Source organism: Oryctolagus cuniculus, chromosome 13 (assembly GCF_964237555.1).
Source record: "Oryctolagus cuniculus chromosome 13, mOryCun1.1, whole genome shotgun sequence".
NCBI lineage: Eukaryota > Metazoa > Chordata > Mammalia > Lagomorpha > Leporidae > Oryctolagus > Oryctolagus cuniculus.
Genome location: NC_091444.1, coordinates 73,837,661 through 73,843,229, shown reverse-complemented (window position 1 = coordinate 73,843,229; position 5,569 = coordinate 73,837,661). Strand labels below are relative to the sequence as shown.

Below are 5,569 nucleotides of genomic sequence, written 5' to 3'. Positions count from 1 at the left end.
AAGTTCAAGTGTAGATGGGCTCATGCCTCATCTACCTTGAGCTCAACACTGTATAGCTGAATGATCATTTTAGAGACCCAGCTGTTACACTACAGGCAAGTTAAATCACTTAATGAAAAGAACAGCATAATAGCAGTTCACTGACAGTGAAAGCCTGGGTCCAAATTTAGGCTGTCAGAACTAGATTGGGGACACTGAGGCAGAGAGTGTCCCTTGCTAAATCTTACTTGTAACCAAATGTACCCCTGGGACTAGGGTGAAGACTGTTAAAGTGTTGCTGTCAGTGCTGGGTGAACATCCCATCATCGCCATCGCCACCACCACCCTCCAAACACTCCAGGATCAGCAGCAATTCGGGGGCCAGAGCCAAGTGTCATGATGCAGTCCTAATGTTCATTCATGTGATGGACGTGTTTGTTTCTACCAGGACAGAGTTCTCTTCCCAGAACTCCCCTACCATTGCTGCCTCCCATCTCATGCCTTTGCCTCCAGATTATCAGGAGAGCAAACAAAGAGATCAAAGAAATGTTTATTGCAGGATTAGTGGGCCACCTCCTCCATAAATAACCTGTACAGAGTGGGAGGTAGGGCCATGATATCTACAGAAGGGACGAGAGCACGGTTGAGGCTCGGGGATCAGTAATGTCTTCAGGCTCAGCAGTCTCCCATGTTCAAGTACACTGACGAAGTTGTTGGATTTCCACTGGCGTGGAAACAGCAGGAAGTGGAAACACAGAAGTGGGGGGGAGGGGTGGTCCAATGCAGGTTCTGCTCAAGATCCAGGTCCAAAAGTCCCAGCCTTCTCCGCCACTTCCAGGGCTAGCTTCAGGTTCTGATCAAATAGCTCACACTGGATGGGTATTTCCAGGGAGTAGAATGGATTCTTGAGGGCAAAGTCTGAGTAAATCTCGTAAATTTTTCGGAGAAGGGAATCTATTCCAGCTTGCCTAGGGTCTGCCAGCACCACAAACTTGATCCCTGTCAGTGTCTGGAAGCAGTGCAGTTTGAATGTGTCTGTCTCCAGCATCTCAATGCCTGAGCTCCCCTGCTCAGGAGACAGCTGGGAGCCAATGGCAAAAAGCCCATGAAGCACTCATGGGAAAATCTGGATGCATAAACAGCCTGAGTACGTGCCTCGCTTACTCTGCCGTCTAACTAGGTACTTGCCAGCACATCTCCTACCTCAGCTGAGAGCAAGAAACGATTTTAAAACACTTAGTTCAACTGGCTTACTTCAAAGATGAAGGACCTAAGGCTCAGAGAAAAGAAACTGACTTAAGTAAGATCATGCCACTACCGGTATTACCCAGGCGTATTGGGTTAGTCGCTTTCCCTTTTGTAAGAACCCATAGTTCGGGCTGCCTGCGACGCCGGCATCCCGGATGGGTGCCGGTCCAAGCCCCAGCTTCCTGCTAATGAGTCTGCGAAAGCAGCGGAATCTGGCCCACTCTCTCTCCCTCTGTAACTCTGCCTTTCAAATGAATGAATAAATCTCAACAGCCGATAGCCCAAGAGGAGGCAGAGGCACTGCCGCTCGGGAGACTGCTCGAAGACCCGCACGAATCCAGACAGCGACGAGCCAAACGCACGTCCACAGGCGTGAGAAAGGCTGGAGGCACTTACGAGTGGAACATGGAGCCCAGCATGAGCTTCTCATTGGAGGTGAGGCGAGGCCGGCCGAACCGAATGGACACTGGGTAGTTTGCAGGATTACCCAGATATTCCAGCACCTCCTTGCCATCGGCCGTGTACTTGCCGTTCACGTCCGCGCCATTAATGGCCAACACCGCATGGCCCACTGCAGGGTCAGCGACGCTGCAGCCCCATGGCTCCGCCGAGGGAGACAGGGCACCCAGCCGCACCGCCTCGTCCCCAGCCACGCTGGGCCACCCCCCGGACCCAGCCTCGCCCACCCCGGATGCCGTCCCGCTGGCCGAAGGCCACCAGCACGCGCTCGTCGTGTGGTTTGAGCAGCAGATCCAGCGGGTAACTGAAGGTCTTCTCGGCCTCGGCCGCAGCGCGTAGCTGTCCAGCTGGTAAATCAGACGGCCAGCTTTGTTCACCACATACACGTTAAATATCGCCATGGCTGCCCAAGATGAGCTCTTTGATAACATTTCTGCATTAAGTACACCTCAGGGAAACATTCACCTGTGTAGCATGTACTGTGATAGGGAATAAAAGTCCCCAACATCCCTGAAAAATTCTTTTAGCTACAGAATCATTTACTGACACTAAATATTTTATTTTTCTTTTGGGAGCATCAAGGAAACACGATAGAATGTGGGCCACAATTCACATAAAATTTCCCAGAATTTTAATGCTCCTTTGAGTTTCACCAGAACATGTGAAACTCAAGATAGCAGCTACGCGGCCGGCACCGCGGCTCACTAGGCTAATCTTCCGCCTTGCGGTGCTGGCACACCGGGTTCTAGTCCCAGTCGGGGTGCCGGATTCTGTCCCGGTTGCCCCTCTTCCAGGCCAGCTCTCTGCTGTGGCCCGGGAAGGCAGTGGAGGATGGCCCAAGTGCTTGGGCCCTGCACCCCATGGGAGACCAGGATAAGTACCTGGCTCCTGCCATCGGATCAGCGTGGTGAACCAACGGCAGAGGAAGACCTTTCTCTCTGTCTCTCTCTCACTGTCCACTCTGCCTGTCAAAAAAAAAAAAAATATATATATAGCAGCTACATTTTCTTAAGAAGTTTTCTACAATTGTCGGAAGATCTGTTCATGAAGACATGTTGAACCACCTGAAATCACTTGACACTCGTTCATTAAATTGTGAGAACAGAACTTAATATTGTTGTTGAGGGAACAAATGAAATAAAAGTTCTTCCTTCAAAGCTTTTAAAGGCTAGAAGACATGAAGTCTAGAAGACAGAAGATATACATTTCAATTAACAACTGAAAACAGTGTCCTAGTGGAGACGTACAAGGGTGACTCACAAGGTTAATGAAAAATGTAACTAAAAGATCATGTTTTCCACGAGCTTTTTCAAGACCCCTCATATGCTTGACTCATTGGAGACAGTTCTGTAGGGGTGGGTCAGATAAAGCTTTACAGGCACCTAAGTTCAAATTCAAGCAAAGAAAAGGACAATGGATTCAAACGAATCATTTTAGGTAGTAGATGTGACGCAGCATGGGACATTTGCCAAAATATAGATTTACTGCTTCTGAAGGCATTAGAATATAGTGCAAATCTCACTGGTATCCTGGCTTCTCCACTGTGTATTGCATTCTTTTGCAGAATACACAATTCTTCTCATTTCATTGCCTGTAAAATAGGGTTAACACTAGTAGCTACCTCAGAGATTTGCAATGAACATTAAAGTATTTAAGGCATGTACATCACTTGGGCTGGAACTTTGGAACACAGTAAGTGCTCAGGAGATGCTGGTCAGACACATACTGAGTTGTCTCTTCCTGGACTGTGAGATCATCAGATTACTCCTTAGAGGTAAGTACAAGTTCAAAGGCAAAGCATTTGGCACCAAACAACTTTTTTATGCTTACCCACCTACTTATTAGGTAAAGTTGTCTCTTAGTCTTTTTGAGGGGATGATCTGGTTTCTCTTCTGTCTTATTCCACACTCCCAGAAATTTCAGTATCCCTTGGGCTACAGGTAAAATCTGAAGGAGACTTACTTATTCGGTGGGAAATTTATCTTCAATGGAAGTATAAAAATAATAGGCTTGTGATTTAAAATCTGTGTTACTGAACAGAAATGATCTTAGTTATGCAAGTAGAGAATGCCATGTTCAATTAAACTAGTGTTTCAAATGTATTATGGAGATATTGACAGCCTCAGTTGGTTAGGTATGATCAGAATATCATCCCAGTTAAACTGAATGGGGACTATAATAGCTTAAGTGGTTTGGAAAATATCCTCATATACAGAAATTCTAAGAGGCCCAAGTTCTTTCATAATTATTGGACTCTAACACAGATTGAGAAGCTAAGGGCAACATAGAGATTCACTTCTTCTTCCCTCCCAGCTGTGTTTGAATTTGTGCTGACGTTTTAGTTTCAAGTAATAGAGGAAAATTTCAGGCCTAAATGGCTCTCAATTTTATTCCCAGGAAGTAATGATTAAAGGAAGAATAGAAGCAAAAGTACTGATAGGTATCAGAAATATGTGAGAATTCCCAAATAGTGAGAAGTGAAGAAAAATGTCTTACTGACAAAACTTTTCATTCTGTACACTGCCTAGTAGTATTTAAAGAATTTTGAATTACCAGAATTCCTATATGTGAACGTATCTTCCAAACTGCTTAAACTATCTAAAGATTTATAGGCAAGCTACTACACAATTAAGTAGGCATTAATAACTTAGGTGGTATGTACTAAACATTGATGAACTCTTGTACACTGTTGGTGGAAACATAAATTAATAGAGCTATTATGGAGAACTGTATGGATCATTCTTAAAAATCTAGAAACAGAACTGCTATAGTATTCAATAATCCCACTACTGGGTATACTTCCAAAAGACAAAAAGACAAGGACTGATTCTATCAAAGAAATACCTGCTCCACCATGTTCGTTCCACTACTGTTTGCAATAGCCAAGATATAGAATCAACCATGGTGTTGAATGAATAAGGAAAATGTGGTATACATACACAATGAAATATTAATCAGCCATAAGAAATGAAATCCTGTTATCTGCAGCACAATGGATGGGACTGGAAAATAGGGGAATCCAGATATGGATCATTAATTGTAACAAATACGTTACACTAATATGAGATGTCAATTAGAGGGGCAGCCAAGTATGGGGTATATGAGTACTTCACAATTTTTGTTTTCTAAATTAAAAACTATTCCAAAAGAAAAAGTTAAAAAACAAAGAAAGGAATCTCACCCTTGCGAAATTAGTTTTATCTAAAAACAGGTTACACAAAGGATTAATTACCATACATCCTTTTTGTAAGCCTACTTTTCAGTGTTTAAAATGCACTGTTTATCACTGAATTTTACATTCATTTTCAAAATTAAATTAACAGATAACAACTGAAACACAACATTTTAGCAGTCTGTCAATTCATTCAAAACAGGTATCTGTCAGCATGTAAGTGACAGTGCCAGCTGGTGAACTAAAATTATATCTACTCAATTGTTATTCTGCCACGACAAGAAAAGCAATCTAAAATAATGTAATTACTTGACTTGTGAATTTCCATAATTTCAAAAATGTTGGTTGCAGCAGTTAGAAAAATATATAGACTTTTCTTTGCATCCTAATTTCTTCATAGACTAAGAATATAAAGTGTTGGCATTTTTAGGGCTGTCAAACACATTACTAGAGAAATTTGCCACTGCTTTTCTACGTTCTGTAGGAACAATGGCCTGTACCTTCAAGACAATGAAGATAGCACCTATCCATGTTGATCATACCACACCACCACTTGAATATACAGTATCCATTATCTCCCAACGGAGGTGATCCTAGGAAGGAATTTTACACAGAGTCTATCCATTCTTGAGCAACAGGAGCATTTAGCATAAGATCTTGGCCACTTGCTCTCCATGGAAGTCTGACATTTATTTTCAGGAAAAGCCATTG

At 43.3% G+C, this 5,569-nt stretch overlaps 1 pseudogene; it reads right to left on the bottom strand.

The window, feature by feature from the left end:
* Positions 1-517: 517 nt before the first annotated feature.
* Positions 518-2,102, bottom strand: LOC100348764 (trafficking protein particle complex subunit 4-like; annotated as a pseudogene).
* Between the last annotated feature and the right edge of the window lie 3,467 nt (positions 2,103-5,569).